The sequence below is a fragment of the Arvicanthis niloticus genome, chromosome 7 (assembly GCF_011762505.2).
Source record: "Arvicanthis niloticus isolate mArvNil1 chromosome 7, mArvNil1.pat.X, whole genome shotgun sequence".
Classification (NCBI taxonomy): domain Eukaryota; kingdom Metazoa; phylum Chordata; class Mammalia; order Rodentia; family Muridae; genus Arvicanthis; species Arvicanthis niloticus.
This window is the reverse complement of record NC_047664.1, coordinates 61,952,358-61,971,646: the sequence shown is the minus strand read 5'-3', so window position 1 is coordinate 61,971,646 and position 19,289 is coordinate 61,952,358. Positions and strand designations below refer to the sequence as shown.

The window sequence follows — 19,289 nt, the reverse complement described above, 5'->3', positions numbered from 1 at the left end:
GGAACTCTTTCCTCCAGATGTGTTGCCTTGCCAATGTTTGATTGATAGTTTTGCTTAATCTTATATTTAATTTTGTCATGGTTTTTTTTTTTTTTTTGCTATCTCTTTTCTAATGAGAGACAGAAAGGAAATGGATTCAGAAGAGATGTAGGGAGAAACAGGGAGAAGCAGAAGGAGGGGAGACTATAATCAGGGTGTTGCGTGAGAAAGTAATCTAATTTAAAGAAAAGGGAAAAATAAATCTCTTTTCCTAGTAAGAAGGAAAAAAAATGATGGTGGAGACTGAACCAATAAAAGGGAGTGGTGGGGGGGAAGCACCTACCATAGTAACTTGAAAAAACCCTTTGTTGCTGCCATTTGACTACAGATATTTAACCATAGAGAACTGAAGGAGAAGCAAATCATTTTGGAATGGATGTACAGCTAGTATTGAAGAAACAACATCTTTATTTCTTGCCTCCCCAGAACTCCCCCCTCAACCTCTACAGAGGTGTCACAAGTAGAGGAGCTTTATGATGTATAAGCCATTCTATTGCTGTTACTGGCTGCTGCTGGTGGTGGTGGGTGCTACTTGTCAGCCACACCAAATTGGATGGTGGTGACCTACACTAATCATGGGGGGCAATTTGCAGAGGACAGGTGACTGGAGCAGACCCCTGGAAGAGTTAAACCTGAAGAAAGAAGCCTGCATACAAGAGAATCCCAACAATCAACAGCCAGTTGAAACATCTGAACAGCCAGGCCCAGATACCAACAGTCAAAAAGAAATAAAGTTCTCCAGTCACCTAAAGATCAGGAAGAATAACAAAGATAAACTAGTGAAAGATGAAAAAACGCTTAGGAAGAAACCAGGAAGAAAAGCCTTTCAACTGACTCCCACCTGCCCAAGAAACTATAAGAGAACAGTCAGACCAACAATATTTTTATGTTCTCACAAGACAAATAATGCAAAGAATAAAACCCACCATAGCCAAAACAAACAACGCTGGAATATAAGACCATTCCATGTGACCTCCTGTGGATCGAGAAAATGTAAAGCCTGGGTTAGAAACTTAAAACGAGCTACAGCAATTTCAGAAGTAAATGTAGAGGAAAGAAAAGACACTTGAGATCGCATCTATAGCCAACAAGAAATGTGCCTCTTGGCAGTTGAAATCAAACATTCAAGATGTGGGAGGAAAAAAAAAAGAAATTATAATGGTTTAGAAAAGTAGAATAAGTTCTCCTCTAGGATTCATAACCTTACCTGCTATTGCCCTTGTCTTCACCCAAAAACTTGAAGGTAAGTCTCTATTGCTTAAGACACCATATATTTCAAACACAGTAGTTAGGATAATTCAACTTGAGCTGATCTGGAAGCCTCTTCCCTGAGGACTACCTATCACAGGTTAAAAAAAAAAAGATATGTAAGCACCAAGGAAAAAAAGAAATAATAACCCTATCTAGCTGTAAAGCCTATGATCTACAATAATGGTCAACAAGGTGCATATCCCCAAGGATGTAATAATGCCATTATTATCTTGACAGTATCTGACAGCTGTCTAATTGGACTATAGGCCAACACAATGGAAAGGAATTTATACCTGGTACTTTAAACATAGCCAACTTACATTACTTGGGTGGTTGCCTTCCCACAAAAGTGATAAAATAGTGGATTGCTATATTGCTGTTTTTTTTTTTTTTTGAATAGACAGAAGCAATTTTGCCTGCCTTTAATTTTTATGGGCAGGTGTTATAATGTGGATTGTGTTTACCAAAGACCTGATCTTGAGCATCCTGAAATGATTTTACTATCTGTTCATATTTTTTCTTGGTAAATGCTGAGAAAAGGTCAAGAAAGACTTGGATCAAATATATTTAAGTATATTTAAGTAAAGACTTTTTGTTACTAGTTGTTTTTTTTAGTTATTTATTTTGCAAGTAATCATCAACTAGATATGGCTTCTGGGTTAGGAGTGTGGTTGTTCCTCTTTCAATTCCAGGACCCTCAATCCTACGTAAATGCTGGGTATAGAGCAAAGCTAGGATGACAGCCAGTTGTCAGATTTTGAAACAAAATAAGTTGATTTAAATAATGAGATCCTAATAAGCAATTATTTTTCATTATCCTCCTAACTTCTAGAATAATGAGGGTTGATGGGCATGCTCTCTAAAGATCTCAATTAACCTTTATGTTGTTATTCATGAAAAGAAGTCTTCAAGTAGAGAAAACTGTTTAACATTAGAAAAACCATTTGTCTTGAGAATACTGAACCTAGTACAAGAAGAATACAAAGGGAAGTAAATATAATTAGCATTAGGAAACTGGTTATGTGTAGCCCCTTCAATTCTGCCATATTACTATCACTGGTATTCTAGCATGGTCTATATCCCATTTCTGTTCGTTAGTTAAACTAGTACTTTAAGTATGTTCTGTTTAGTTTTTCAATTCATTGGATATCAGCTTTTCCTTCTAATGGAGTTTACAAAATTTTGGTCTTGAAGGAAAATATTATGAAAAGTAATTTTAAGGTTTGATATCATTCACAACAGAGTAGGTGAGGAAGAGATATTTAACATATACTGATGTATATTTATTCAACTTGACCCCCACAGTAGTAAGTAAATTAATATGGGGTCATTTGATGGGGATTCAAGGGAGAGGGGAGAGAACATAGTAATATGAAGAAAGAGTAGAATGATAGAACAGGAACAGATAGATGTAGTGAGGCAGGAATAAAAGGAGAAGGGATAGGAGGAAATAAAGAAGGTAAAACTAATCCTAAAGACCTGAAACACACATATGAAAACACACCACTAAAAAAAATTCTATAAACAGTACTTAAACAGGCATAAAAAGAATTGAAATTGTAATGAAGCAGCAATAACACTTGACAACAGAGGCTACCAAAACCATTACCATAAATGTGTTAGTACTATTATTGGATTTATTAGCTAATGTGATCTCACAGAAACCATCTTCAAATGTGACAATTTGTTTCTTTTGTTACCATACAGAACATGACAATAAGATCCTAATGCTGAAGACACAATATATATGAATCATAGACTATGAAAAGTAATGCTAGTATACTCACCTAGAATCTTCATCCTTACTGCTTACTCTAGAAGATGCTAAGTTTGTTACCAGAGAAGTACCATAGTCATTAATTTACCCAGCTAGTGTTCTTGTGAGCTACAATGACAACACAGAGAAACCCTGTCTTGAAAAAACAAAACAAAAAAAAACAAAAAAAAAAAACAAACAAACAAAAGATAAATAGGATATTAAATAATGACTTATCATTAAGCTCACAGAGCATTTTTTAAACCACACGAGAAGCTTATTTTTTGCCATTCATAGTGATTAATACAGAGACCCATAACTGCTTAATATGCAAACAATAAGAATAACCCATGCAAAAAAAGAACATCTATATCATACCCATACTGCCCAAAGCTTAATAGGTTGCATGAAAGTATGTATGTGGCTGTGTATACATGTGTGTGTAAGTATTATAAGGGCCAGAGAATGGGGGTGAGTGTAATGGAAGCTAGTTAGGCTCACCACAATATCAACAACTCTACAGCTGAAACTGTGTTTTCAGAACACTATCAGGAAGTGGTATATATGAAGTCATAGTTCTTATGACAACATACACAAGATTAGTACAAGATCAATCCAGACAAAAACTCAGCAGGTAACCAAATATAGGCTGAGAGTTCTACTACTAATTGAAGAGATTCCAACAATTGATAGTGTCTACAAGAAGAAAAATTAGTTTTCTTTAAAGCTATGATCCACACTCCAGTGGATACCAACACACACTGGGAATATATGGACTGCGCAAATTGTACCCAATGAGCTTGAAAAGAAATGTAAAGACAGGGTTGGGTGGGAATGAAATAGATGTGGGGATCTGGGAAAAGTTATAAAAGGTGCTACATATACTCAAAATATAATGTTTTAACATTTCAAAAATTAATAAAAATATAAATTAATGTAGAAATCACTGTCTTTGAATTTGTTTATTCTCAGTGCTCCCATGAACCTTGTATTTAGTCATTCTCATATTACAAGAAAATAAGCACTTTAAAACAACAAATAAATGTATGTTAAATTAAAATGCTAAGTTTAGTGGCATTAGAGTCCTTAAAATATGTTTTATTTTCTAAAGTCTCAATAAGAAGAATTTTATTGTTTGTCAAAAAGAGTCAATTTGAAGCTCTGAATGTCTGTAATTTAAGACAAACAAATAAACAGAAAGGCATATGGTAACAAGCATTAGGCAATGGCATGTATTCATTTGTTGTCTATTATTTTAATTAATTCTGTACCAGCAAATTCAAGACTACACAACAAGTATATCAATTATTTCATGGTTGATGTATTCATTTATCTAATTTCCCCTTCAAGGGGTAAAAGCTGTCCAGATACTTTTTTTCTTTTAAAATTACTAATTAATGTCAACAATTGTAATTTCACATAAACTCAACACAGCTTGAGGAGAAATATTGAGAAAATAATGTCTGTTTTCTAAGCATTCCTCAAACCTCAATTCATAAGGTAAGTCTCCAAACACCAAAACGGAATGTAAGAAAACACACATGTGCACAGAACAAACACACTCAAGGACCCTGAAAATACATAGCTGCAAACAAAGATAAACAACGAGCAAGTAAATTTGATTTTCCAAAAGGTATTCACAATATGTTCTGTACCATTTATTTATTTTCAGAATGATAATCCTTACATGACTTACATGAGTCACTTTAACACAATGAAAATTTGAATAAATTAAAACAACATAAGCCATTCATTTCAGGACAATGTCACACGCTTAACAAAATAGTAGAGAAACATACTTTACATGGGTAATTAAGAAAAACATGTATATTATAATTATGAAAATGAGTTTGTAATCTCAGGGAGATTGTTATGTTAAATTCAATTTGACTTAAAAATAATTTTGGAATAAAGTTTTTACTGGCAGGACCAATTTCAGTTTCTCTACCAAATTTTCTTTTATGGAAAGTTTTATTGAATTAGAAAACATCTACAAATATTGTTTGAGATAGTCAGAATTTTCAGGAGGAGAAATCTGAAACATGTGATTAATAATTTAAAGGCATGTATAAGGAATGCATCTGTTAGTTATGTAAGAGGTTTCCAGAGAAGCTGAAGAGTAGAATGTGTACATATATAATCATAAGAACATTATTGTGATATATACATATTAACACATGTGTATATATTATTTCCATAATAAAATTACTCCCATGCTCTTAAATTTTATAAAAAGTAGTTCTCATTTATAAGAACAAAGAAGACTGAAATGGCAGCCATAAAGATAATGATTTCTCTTTATGTTCTATTCTGCATCTCAACAGGTTGGATGCCTGTCTACATTTACACAGACAAATCTTGTGTTTTCAAGACTCTACAGATTTAAAATGGTGTCACATTTTCCAAATAATTTTACAAGTAGAAATAATGTTGTAGCAGCTACAGATTCATCCCTGATGCCAGTCAAATTGACACTTGAAATGGTCAGTATAACAAATTCATACTTAAGAAAAATTTGCAACAAAATTTCACATGTTTCATGGCATTTTAAAGAGAGTGATAGGTGCTTTGTACTCTCTTTGTGTAACTATTATGTTTCTATGTACAATTATATTTCTGAGTCTCAGTAGACTAAATAGCTATCCTCACTTTAGTTTACATTTCATAAAAACAAAAAAATATTTATTATAAAATTACAGTGCAATTACCAAAATAAAAATATTTACCTTTGATATTGCATTATTATTTAATCTCATGTGTATAACTAGATCTGGTAAAGTTGCAAAGTAATATTCTATGGAGAAAATTTAAATCCAATATCAAGCATTGTCTTATTTTTCATAACTCTAATTTTCTTTAGTATAAATCAGTTTTTACTGTTTATTGATATTTTATATACTGTATATTTTCAAACTTGTGTGTATGCATGTGTTTGTGTGTTTATGTGAGTATTTTTTTCTCTACAAACCTAAATGTGTGCACATGTGAAATCCAGAAATTCATGATATATGACTTTCTTTCCATTTAATTTATCTCCCTCCTTGTTTTATGAGACAGGGTAAGTTACTGAATCTGGAGTTCACTGATTTGGTGAGACTGTCTCTAAGTGTCCTTCTGTGTCTCTACATTGTCAGCACTGCAATCACCTGATTTTGCCCTTATGTGTGATTATTATTGTACTGGATATTTAACTCAAATACTCATAGTGAGTGTCACAAAGTGTAATTATGAAGTCATAACTCCAGATTCTCAAGCTTTTAATTTTACAAAACACATTCTACTTTTCAGCATTTATTTATGGCTAAATTGAGATAATACACAAATTCTAACTGAAAACAGTCTATTTGACCTTTTCACCTCTCTAATTTTAAATATATTTTATTTTGGAATTACACTGATTAATATTGAGAAGAAACATACTGCCCAAATAAATTTCATTGATGAGTCTGAGAGATGTGCTAATTTAAAGGCTGGTCATATAGCAAAATAATAGGTATGTGTTTTTTTCTTTTAAAGAGGAGACCTCAAATCCAACAATCATCATCCTGATAACAATGCTGCCCTTATTTTACCTGTGGATCTATTGTAACACCAGAATCATCATTGCAGTTTCAAGGTGCATTGTTAGGTAAGTCAGTTAATGACTTCTCCTCCTCAGAAAACAAAGATTGTTCTTGTCAGAGCTGATTTGATTTCCCTATGACCTGTGACAAAGTTTGTACTGTCTTCAGCAATAGATATTGACTGTTAAGTTCACGACCAAGAATAACTCCACTACACTATAGTATCAAGGGAAGCTATGTGACACTTGTGAGCAAAATCTTAAAGAAAATAGTTCTATGCCTGATAATGGGATTTTTTCCAATTTATTGTCTTTTGGAGGATGGAAATAACAAAATTGTGAGTGCAGTGTAAGTTCAATAAAACTGGTGTGTGTGTGTGTGTGTGTGTGTGTGTGTGTGTGTGTTGTGTATTTAAGAAGATTATAAAATAGATTTCCATTTGGCATTTCCCAGCATAGTTATCATTAGTTTCATATCACTAAACTACATATCTTCGCCCTATACTCCACCTTTCTTCCCAGCTTAAACTACCGGTACCATTACTCCTAATTCCCTTAAATATTATCTACGTTTGCTATCTTCCTTCAATAAGATCTTTATAACTCTTCATCCAAAATGAACCACTTTTAATTTTTTTATATTTCACAAACACTCCAAATTAAGCACACAAATCTGAACATCTGATTCTTAAGTACTATATAAGAACATACAGTACTTGTTTTTCTGGATCTGGGCTACTAAGTATGGCATCTTCCACCCAGCTTCATCCGCTTATCAGCAAGTTTCACATTTTTTTACAGCTATATAGAATTTTATTGTATATAGGAGCCATATTTTCAGTAAGCAATTATCAACAGAGAGACTTCAAAGCTATTTTCATTACTTAGATATTGTAAATATGTCAGACACAAACATAGATAAATGAGCATATATTTCTGCCATAGGAAGTAGAGTCCTCTAGATATATGTTCAGGAGTGGAACGGTTGAATCACATAGAATATCTATAGTTAGTGCTCTGCAAAACTGCCACAATTATTTCTATAACGGCTTTATGAGCCTGAACTCTCATAATGGGCATGAGAGTTCGCTGTACCCCACATGCTTGCCAGCATTTGTCTTCCTTTGTTTTGTTAATCTTAACCATTATGAGTGGGGTAACATGACATTCTCACTAAAGTAATGTGAATTTGCAAAGTAGTTTTTATTTGCATTTCCCTGAAAGCTAGTGATTTTAATCACTTCTTAAAATATATCTTTGCTATTTGTATTTCTTCCCCAAACTCTCTATTTCATACCCCATTTTTTCTTTTTTTCTTTTTTTTTATTAGATATGTTATTTACACTTCAGATGGCATCCCCTATCCCCATTCTCCCCCCCCCCCCAACCCCCTTAGGAAACCCCTATCCCATGCCCCCTTTTCCTTTTTGCATTTATACATTTTTTTTTTAAAATGTTAATCATAGGCTTTATAAGTTTGGAATTGTTCAATCAGAGGTGTAATCCACTGACCGACCTAGATAGAACAACTATCTTTGACTGGTGGAGATACATGAATTTCTGTCTCCCTGTCTCCCCCCTCTTTCTCTCTTTCATCACCTAGCTTCTCCTCTCCTTCTTCTTCTCCTCTTCTTACTCCTTTTCCTCCTCTCAGTACTCCTCCTACCTTAGCTCCTCCTACACATCACCCTTCCTGTTAAAATGAAATTTTCTCTCAAAATACAATTAGAGCATAATTATGCCAATTTGTACCAGTGAGGTACAGGATAGTCCTAATACCCAGTCCATCCTTTTGTTGACTAACCAGCTCCTCTGTCATCTATTCTAACTAAAACATTTACTTCTGAACCTGGCTTTAGGATGGATGTTAGCTGATGACCATCCACTCAAATCTTTTCTCTTAAGGTCAATAGCTATATATTTTCAACCCCATCAGAAATCCAGAATGACTGAGTTAACTATAATTGTGGGAAGCACAAATCGTAGTTTCTAAAACTTAGCCAATTTATAGAGACCTCTGAACACCTGGACACTCGCTCTACTTCAAAACGTTGGAGCATCTGTTCTTCTGCCTTCTGGCCCAGGATCTTCTGACAGACCTTAGTGCTGCAGAATTATTAAGAACTGATTACTCTGTCTAGGCAGATATAATCAGTCGACTATTCTGCAAGTGTGTCCTTTTCTGGACAGTAATTTGTCTGTAGAAGGAAAGTGGCAATTTTGCATTTTTTTCTGGTGTTTAATTTTTATTTTTTGAGTTCCTAATATTTCCCAAATATCAATATACTATCAAATGAATAACCTGATAAAGACATATTTCCCATTCTTTAGCCAGTATATATTTTCTTCCACAGTACAGAATCTATTTAACTTCATGGAATTCAACTTGCTTTTGTGGGCCACTAGAGTCCTTTACAAAATGTCTGAATCTGAACCTAAGTTCTAAAATACATTCTCTACTTTTTCTAAAAGAAGGTTCAAATGTAGCATTAAAATTTTTGATCAGTTGGGACTTAATTTGTGTGAGGTATAACAGTGAAGGAGCAAGTAGCCTGGTCTACATGTTTATAACCACTTGTTAAGGATGCTGTCTTTTCTCCAATGTTTTAGACACCTTTGTCAAATCTTGGGTGCCTATAGATATATAGACTTTTATGTCTGAATACATTATTCCATTTTGTTGATCAATGTTTCTTTGTGTCATTAATGACGATGGTGTCTTTTTTTTATGTTCATGGAATTTCTAATTATCTAAATAATCCTCTGGCAGTGGACACTGGTAAAAATACAGCTGAGGAAAGTCCAAAGTATACCTTCCCAGCTACAAATTAATCTTATAAATCATATCACAGTTCCTCAAGGCTCAGGGAGCACTGTAGTAGAGATATAAGAATGGTGCTAAGAGACAGATGTCAGGAGAGACTGTAGCAAAATCCTATCTTTTGGTCTTGACAGGACCACTACAGTCAGTTGTGACTTTATGCAGAAGATTTGCATAAGGTCATCCCAGTCAAAATTTTAGTTTCAGTGGGAGGTTTATGAACTTATCCTTAACCAAAATGTTTTAAACAGTTGACAGATTCTGGGAAAGGGGAAGTCAGTTTTCCTAAGGGTGTGGCTCTAGATAGGTCGACCATATTCCAGTAGGTGGATCTTATCTTAGTTAACTTCCTTTAGCTGTGATATGACCAAAAGCAACTGACCAAAGAAAGGATTGCTTTTCTTCTACTTCTTCCACTTTGACTTCCACGTCCAGGTCCACAGCCACATCCACTTCCACTTTATAGTCCATTGATGAAGGAAAACAGACCAGTACTTCAGGGTAAGGAATTAGAGGCAGGAACTCATGAAGAAGTTGAAGAAGAGTGATGGTCACTGGCTTACTTCTCATGGTTTTCTCAGCCTACCTTCTTGTACCACCCAAGATCACTCACCCAAGCATCAACACTTGTGAGTATGCACACACACCTACAACATTTACTTACTAACAAATTATACCTCAGGCTTACCCACATGTCAAACTTTTGGGGAACATTTTCTTAATTAAGATTTTCTTATTCCAGTGACTCTAGCTTAGGTAATATTAACATAAAACCAGCCAGCATAGACTTCACAACTAGGAGTTTATGAACAGAACAAATTGGAGTTGATGGGTTATTAAATTAATTTACAAAAATAGGACAATAGGTTGTTGGTTAGGAAGTGCCTCTAAATGGAAGGTTAGGAGGAGGATTTAAGGGTGAATATGATGTTAATACATTGTATAGAATTCACAAAGAACTGATAATTTATTTTTTTAAAAAAATACTAACTTGGATTTGAGTGCTTTAATCTAAGAAAATATATTTCTTAGTGTGAATTTCAGCTAGTTTATTCATGTTCCAAATACTTCAGTAAGTTCATGTTATAGAGTCAAATTTTGACCATATTTTCCATTTAAATTATATTTTATATTATTTCATAATTTTACTCCAATAGTTCTCATTATTTATGATGTATAAAGCTTAAATAAGATTTCTGATAGCTGCATCTTTTATTCAACAAAACAGATTGCTCCAATAAACTGAAAGATTATTTGTTGTATTATTTTCTTAAAGAGAAGTGACAAATATTTTGAATCGTTGAAACAGAGCCGAGATTGAACTGATTATTTTCATATTTTTCAAATTATTAATTGTATACTATTCTTAGAATTTGCCACATATATTTAAAATTAGAACATTATTAGTCTTTGGAATTGAATGCATATGGAAAATAACTTAATGAAATTTAACTAATAGCCAAAATACAGAATTTGGAAATATATCACATTTTGTTGATATCTATGATTTCTAATGGCACTATTTGCCTTTCACTGTGGAAAATTCCACAAAATCACAGTTGAAAGAAGGAAGATCTGCTTACCTCCTAGCAGACTATAAGCAGAGAGAGAAATATTGTAGTATTAGTTTGAAGGACCTGCATCAAGTAACTGGCCTTTAGTCAATAGCTCCTATTCTGTAATCTTACAGAAGCACTGAAAAACACCACCACCAGATGAGGACTGAACCTTAGCACATGAGACTGGTGAACGTTTTATTTTCAATATTATTACTGAGATCCTTTTGTATAAACCAGTGCAACAGACTGTGCTTCTCACAAATACAAGTTTTTCTTAATTACACTGATACAACCATCTAATTAATACTTTTTCTTATTTATTAATTTATTTATTTGTATATTTTATTTAGATTTCAGATGTTATCCCCTTACCCCATCCCCACTCCCCGCACAGGAACTCCCTATTTCATACCCCCTCCTCCTGCTTCTATCTGGATATCCCCCCACCCATCCCCACACTCCTACCTCCTCACCCACTAATTCCTCCACACTCGGAGTCCAGCCTTCATGGGACCAAGGATCTCCTCTCCCACCTATACCCAACAAGGCCATCCTCCCCTACATATACAGCTGGAGCCATAGGTCCCTCCCTATGTGCTCATAGGCTGGTGGTTTTTAGACCCTGGGAGCTCTGGTTGGTTGGTATTTTTGCTCTCCTTATATGGCCACAAACTATTTTAGCTCCAGTTCCTTCTAACTCCTCCATTAGGAACCCCTTGATCAGTTCAAGGGTTAGCTGTGAGAATCTGCCTCTGAAAATGTCAGACTCTGGCAGACCTCTAAGGAGACAGCTATATCAGGCTCCTGTCAGCATGCACTAACTGACATCCATATCAGCATCTACTTCTGGTGACTGCACATGGAATGGATACCCAGGTGGGATGGTCTCCAGAAGGCCCCTCCTTCAGTTTCTGCCTCACACTTTGTCCCCCTATTTCCTCCTTTGAGTATTTTGTTACTTCTTCTAAGAAGAACCAAAGCACCCACACTTGATCTTCCCTCTTCATGAGCTTCATGTAGTCTGTGACTAAAAGTTTCATTTTACGGATAAACATACTTGAAATTCAGAATATTGAGTGAAGGATTTAAAATGCTGTGCTAATATAAGGTTAAAACTTGAGTATTAAATTATTATAAACTAGTAGGGTATTTAATTGTACTTTCTAGTATTTTAGTATAGAATAAATAGTCATTTTATTCAAGCTCTCATATGGGACCATGTTAAAATTCCTTCAAAACTACAAAGCACTCAAAATCAGAATTAAAAAGGGGTGTGCTCACATCTCTAATACGCAGTATATAAATGACTTATTTTCTTCATCTGCCCAAATAGAAGACAATTGTATGAATATGCCAACTCATCTTTCTGAAACAAAAAAGAAAATACATTGAAAAAATATCATAAAAAAGCTAATGACATTTTTGCTTCAAAAATGTATTTAATAAAAGTGTTATTGCAATGAAGCATATTCAGAAGTTTATAACATCCATAACATGACATTTCAGTTTCCCACTTATTTTAAGTAAAATATAATTTAATTATTACGCATCTTTTTCTTTGGCTCTAAACTGTAAAAGTAACCAATGACTGCACCATTTCTGAAACTTCAAGAGATTTCTACTCTAATTTCTGAAGGGCATTAATAAGAGAGGTAAAGCCACTTGAATTCCAAGTTGAGTTTTTATTTCTAAAGCACTCAGGTCAGTCACTGGTAATTTTCCTCTATTAAGAAACACAAAATAAGGTACGCAAGTAACATGTACTCAAGGAAAAGAACATTTTGCCCTGGTCATGCAAGCTTTACTGACATTTTAAGTAGAAAGGTTGAGAGAATTGAGTCCATTTCGAGTAATTTTGTAAGTTGGAGAAAGATTGATCCATTGTGCAGCTGGAAGCACCTGGACCACAGGAAAATGAAAGCAGCTGATGAAAAGATGGAACTCTAAAAAAACACATGCTTTAGTCAAGAGAAAAAGCGTAGAAATGAAGAGGTCACCTAGAAAACTTTTACCACATTATCTGCTGCATATGTGTATGCATGTGCCCATTTACAAATGATTTCCTTAACACAGCAGGCATTCAGGGAACATCCTGTTTTCTGTTCTTTCTCTGGGGCTTAAGTCATGAAAATCTTTTTGAATCTGAATGGATAATGTTTAATATGTTTTAATCTGAAGCATGAATTTTGATTAGAGTGTTTGGTCCCCAACCATGCCAGTTTTTTTTTTTTTTTTTTTTTTTTTTTTTGTGTGTGTGTGTGTTTGCGTTTTATTTTTTTTCCTGGAAAGACCATGTATTTGTCTTAACTGCTATTAGGATATAACAGAGTCCAGCAGAGTCAACTCTTTAAAGATCAAGTTGAGAACTTTAAACTGCCAACTGTTAATTAACAAATACTACATTAATGTGTGTTTGGTTGCTCAGCCTCTCTGTTCTTAAAGAAACAAGCCCTCAAGTAACTCAGAAAACCTTAGAAGATATTAGCTGGAAGTAAAACACATTTAATAAATATTTATCATTAGAGGTCATTTCTATATATTCTGTTTTCAATGAGTAATATATGCATGTAATAATTTGGCAGAATTGAAAATCTTTCTGAAACCCATCATTACTTGAAACTAAATGTGGATGCCCTGGGGCACATCTTTTTGAAACAATTAATGAGTGTTTTTCCCCTGGACTTAGATTTTGGCATTTAATGAATAATAATCCATACAGGTTTGATCAAACAAATTATAATAGTGTTTACTTTACTTACACTTGAAAGTGGTTTTAAACCTTGAAGAGAAATATCTTGAGTCAGGGAAAGTTGAAATCCAAGGGGCACATCTTTGGGAAGAGTTACTCTGAAAGCTATGTTTAAATCATTTTGGTTCATGAAATTCGCTTTTCTCATTAATATAGAGGCATTGTAAGAAGAAAATCCAATAATCAAAACAGTATTAAGGAGAAAGAAAATGAAAAGGCAATAGCACTGCTCTGTTAAAAGCAGATTACCAGTTAGCATTTGTCACATGTTGAACACAGGCCACATTCTTAACCTTTTCTTTCAGTTCCCCCATTGGATTCTTATATTAGTCACTTCACTGTGCATTCAGGCTTTGTAATAAGACTGCATCCAGAGCCAAATTACTTTCCTAATGTGCCACATTAAAGGAAAATTTGCTAATCTTTCTACATAGTGCACATCACAAATTATTAATGCGTTGTAATTTGATCCACTTTAATATCCACACTTCCATCTCTTTCTCCTCATTTCTATCTCTACCACATTTTCGTCTTCCTTTCTCTTCCTGATTCTCCTTCTTTCTCTGCTTCTCATTTCCAATGAAGCTGGATATTATGTTTCTAAGTAGTATTGAGTTAGACCCAATACAGAACCATGGAATCTTGAGTGTGATATGCAAATCAACCTTTGATCTTTAATTAGAATGTAAGATCCCACTCCTTATAGTTAAATTGGAAAAGGTCAATTAAAAAGAAATTTAGTGTGTACATGGGTGCACTCAGTCTCTGGCTTGTGTTAAGAGAATGGATTATCTAGGCTGATAGGAAAAGAAACATTGAGGTAAATACATACTGACAAAATAAACTAATGGTACATTTCCCAGAAAGCCTTCTTGTTTATAAAAAATGATGTGCATGACTACTTGAGTAACTAATGACTATCTTAAACTAACATCACCCACATCATATATGTCAGAATATGTAATATTGATAGAATAGAAAATCATCCTGTTTATATGGTGGGTTTTTTTTTTTTTTAGTGGTTTTGCAGATCATGTGTTTTTGATGCCATATCAATAGGAGTAGAGCCTAAGATCCTCAGAGACTGTCTTGTAACATGCTTCTGTAAAACTCTCCAGGTTCTAGGAAAGCATGGGGCAGCATACAAGAATTTACCAAAATAGGCTATACCTTACTTTACCAAACATTACAGGGAACTTCCTTCCTTTCTTGTTAATCTAAATGACATTTAAGCTGACAGTGTCTATTTCCCAGACAGTTTTATGACTATTTATAATATTTATGACTTTCACATTTTAGAATGAACATTATTCTGTTATTTATTCTAACCCTGGCTCTCAGAAAATGGTAGAAAACTCAGGTCTGCTGCTGAAAACCTAGACAGCTGTATGTGGTGTGGCTAGTGAAGTCACGCTTCTTGGGGGAGGACGTACTACTGTTATTTTACTAATCCTGTAAAATCACTAAATGCGTCATTCTCATTTCTCAACATGTAGCTTTTGTTCTTGTTAAAAATTATTTCCTTTCTTTTTTAAAGAAAAGAGAAGCTCCCCATAGAGTGCCTAATCACAGACAACATGGCTACAGTCCAACTGCTGCACACAAGGCTCAGGGAACATTCTGGTGGAGGACTTGGAAAACTTGTAAGAGCCAGAGGACCAAAATGTCTCCTCTGAGATTGTGCCTTCTCATTCTGACAGTGAACTATATCCATAAAATTTTCACAAAGCAGCTGCCTAAACAATATCTAAGAAATTCCCACAAAGGCTGGTAGTCTAATGTAGATGGGCAGATATGACAGGGTGTCATCTTTTGTTAAGGAGCTACAGGAAAAGAACAGCTGATGAGAAATAGAGATATAGCCCTTCCCAGGGATGAGTCCCTAACTCATTTTCCAAGAAATTATCCATATAAGCAAAGAAAAGTTATCTACCTACTAGTAAATGCTGTGTGTTTAAAGCTATTAAAGCATTTGTTAAGAGTGTCTTTCTCAAAGATTCACACCATACAAACAAGGAAACAAAATTTACACCATCAAAATAATTGGAATGCTTACTTATGGTGAATATCATACAAGAATGGAATAATATACAAGAAAAATTTAAACGGTGACAGGACTAATAATAACAGGTGAATCACAAAAATAATTCTGATCATGTTAAACTATCAGTTATCTTTGAATGTGAGCTAATAATCTTAAATAAGGAGAAATCTCAAAGAATAATAAAATAGAATTCCAAAAACTTGTCTTGTTTTTAAAAAGTTTGTTTTAGTCTGATTTACTTCTAATTAGTTGATACATTTCCTTTTACTCAGCTCATATCAAATGGTAAAATATTTGAAATTATTACCAATACAATAATTTCACACCTTATATGACTATAGAGTGATTCATATTTAGTTTATAAAATGCAATGTTTTAATTTTTTCATGAAACTTATTTCATTTCATAATTTTCCAAAGCTGAATCTGGCTTTATTGTACCAATGGTAAAGGTACAGAATATCCAAACATTTTAAACACTTATATGTAGATGATATTATCCTGAGTTAATTAACAGTAAGACTGTATATTTTATGGTTATTAGTAGTAGTGTTACACCACTCTACATGTTGTGTCTTAAACAAGAATGAACGTATTGTCGTTTGTCACAGGTCTTAAGTTGATTCAGTATGTGACTCTTCATCAATATTATATGTTCACTTACAGGCAGAGACTTTTATACCTTCAAGAACAACTCTTCATTCTCCTCTCTAAAGACTGGCGAAAGCTTGGTTTGGGTAACCTTCAAAATCAAGAAATAAAGCTTCATATGACATCCTCATTGCTTGATTGTCTTCCATGAGTGAATTCTCTCTTTTTTTTTTTTTTTTTTTTTTTTGCTTTTTGCTTTTTCGAGAGAGGGTTTCTCTGTGTAGCCCTGGCTGTCCTGGAACTCACTCTGTAGACCAGGCTGGCCTCGAACTCAGAAATCCGCCTGCCTCTGCCTCCTAAGTGCTGGGATTAAAGGCGTGTGCCACCACCACCACCACCACCACCACCGCCCGGCAAAAACTTTTTTTTTTTTTCCCCCTCACGAGAGGCGGGAAACGGGAGAGCGCGCGCACCAAGAGACGGTGTGCCCTCTGCGGGCGGGCAGGCGGGGGCCTTAAGGGCGGAGCCACCGGCGGTTCACTGAGTGAATTTTCAAGACAACTGTGTCAAACCATATAAGTATATTTACTGAGTCTCAGGAATCACACAGTGATGCAAATAATCAAAAAGAGGAAACTTGCATTCACTTAGAATAGGAATACTCATAGCATATTGTTCAAATTACACAGGGAGGATGGTAAATCTGCCATATAATCTAAGCTATGAAACATTGCTGAACATGAAATAAGTGCAAAAAATGATGCTCAGACAAAAAAATTTTAAAAAAATGTTAAAATAGTAACATCCACTTTAATCTCTATTTTAAGATTCTAGAAAGTTAAAAGTTAATGTGAACTAGCAAAAATAATAAATAAATAAATAAATAAATAACTTAAGATATAATGGTGATACTTTTAGTTCATTAATTTTATTAGGTTTCTATAAACAGGGCAAATTGATGAGACAAATTTAAATGGAGAGAAGGTTTATTTAGGCTCATAAACTTCAGTTGGTCCTAGGGCATTAAGCCTACTGTGGCAATGCATTGTGGAGGGGCACAGCAGAGGAAACTACCCATCTCCTGGTAGCAGGGAGACAAGAAGAGCTAGGAAGGAACTATAGTCCAGTATCCCCTTGCAGACATGCTACTTACCTATGTTCATTTTCTATGTTTTATACCCTTAATCTATTACCTTTTGCAAAAAGCAGTCTAATCTGTGATCATGTCTATGTTATATAGTTCTACTTGGGACACTAATGAATGACACTATAACATTAGTTCAAAATTTTCAACTACCTCTAAAGTACTAATTATTGCCTAGTGTTGATTATGTAACTGATACAGGTATAACTTAATTGCTCTTTTTGAACGTCATGAGGATATTTTGCCAAATATACCCAGGTATAGAAAACATGAAAAATCAAGGTATGGTTTTACTAAATTTGTACAGTTTTTGCTTTACTGAATAGTAAACAAGCGGGGCTCTACAGGAAGCCTCTATTATATGTGTTTCCACAAATCTGTTGTAACAAATAGATGATTTATATTGCAAATACTCTGGTACTAATTTCTAAGAAAGAGGAGAGATGACATATACTCAATCAGCATTCAGTACTCTTAGTTGGGTAGATTGACATTTCAATACATACATTAATCCTATAGCCACAGCATAATAATTGTCTCAAATTATAAGATATTAATAACTATAAAAATCAATATGTCAGTTGTTTTTGCTCTTTTTATCTGCTTTTGTTTTTGTTTGTTTCAAAGCAGGGTTTCTCTGTGTATTTCATGCTCTGTAGACCAGGCTGGCCTGAAACTCAGAGATTAAACTACCTCTGTCTCACAAGTGCTAGGATTATACACACATGTCACCACCACCCAGCTCATAAAACTTATTTTCAATGAAAGAAAACTGGACTATTTCAATATAACCATTTCATGAACAAGATGTCTATGTTACTGAAAAGTCATTGTCCTTGGTGTGTCTGTTGGTTCAGAACTTCCAGAGAAAGGAAAGCAGACAGATTTTTGGTCAGGAAATGAAGCATAGGTTACAGTTTGCTGCTGCTGTTGGGTATACTATCAGGTGAGTTGGTTGCCAGGGCCTTGGGAGGAGGGTTTGAGCTGATGCTACTAGGTCTGGCAGGCCTCAGGGAAAGCAGGCAGAGTTATGAGGCTGGAAGTAGGATGCAGGGATTGGGATACAGTTTATGGCTGTTTGGGGTGCTTTCAGGGAAGTTAGTGTGCAGGTTCTTGGGAAGGGAGGGGTTTATCTTGTGTCTTTGGTACATGTAGGCCTTCAGAAATGAAGGCACATTTGTGTGCTTGTCATGAAATACTTAGCCCAATAGAAGAGTCCATAAAGAAACAAAGCTGTCTTTTGCTAGGCTGGAGGACTGAAGTGCTACAGGGTTACTGAATGTAGGAGTGCTCAAATCCTTCAGAAGAAATGGTACAGTGTGTATATTGAACTGATGTAAAATTTACCTATATAATGTGCATCATCCCTGCATTACTTATATGTTTTGTAAAAAAAAAAAATAGTTACTATAATGCATTAGCTTTTATACTGAATTTTATTTTTTATTGTTAAAATTATATTTATCTGATTTTAATTCATCATATTCCTAAAAAGGCTATGGGAATAGAAGATTGATTGTATACACAAAAGGGCAATGGTAATTTTCAACCTCAAATTTAAACTCAAAATGTTTAAAAACATATTGTATATATTCACAGTTGTTTGCTATATTTAAATATATTGCAAACAAAGATTATTAGTTTGAAGGGTGGTGAAAAATATGGTTCTTTTCTTTAATATTTGAAACATTATAATTATGTCATAAAGAAATTATATATTATTCTAAGTTTTTAATGGAATTTATATATACATGAGATTTCTTGTAAATGTTTA

The 19,289-nt window shown here is 34.3% G+C and overlaps 1 long non-coding RNA gene across 2 annotated transcripts; it reads left to right on the top strand.

Moving 5' to 3' along the window:
• Positions 1–543: 543 nt before the first annotated feature.
• On the top strand, positions 544–16,561 carry LOC117713175 (uncharacterized). Of its 2 annotated transcripts, XR_013111596.1 has the most exons (5): positions 548–1,282; positions 5,371–5,529; positions 6,563–6,674; positions 9,865–10,058; positions 16,447–16,561. It is a non-coding gene; the product is annotated as an uncharacterized LOC117713175 (long non-coding RNA). The 2 variants fall into 2 exon arrangements; XR_013111597.1 differs by lacking the exon at positions 9,865–10,058 and having other exon boundaries at positions 544–1,282.
• Positions 16,562–19,289: the final 2,728 nt, after the last annotated feature.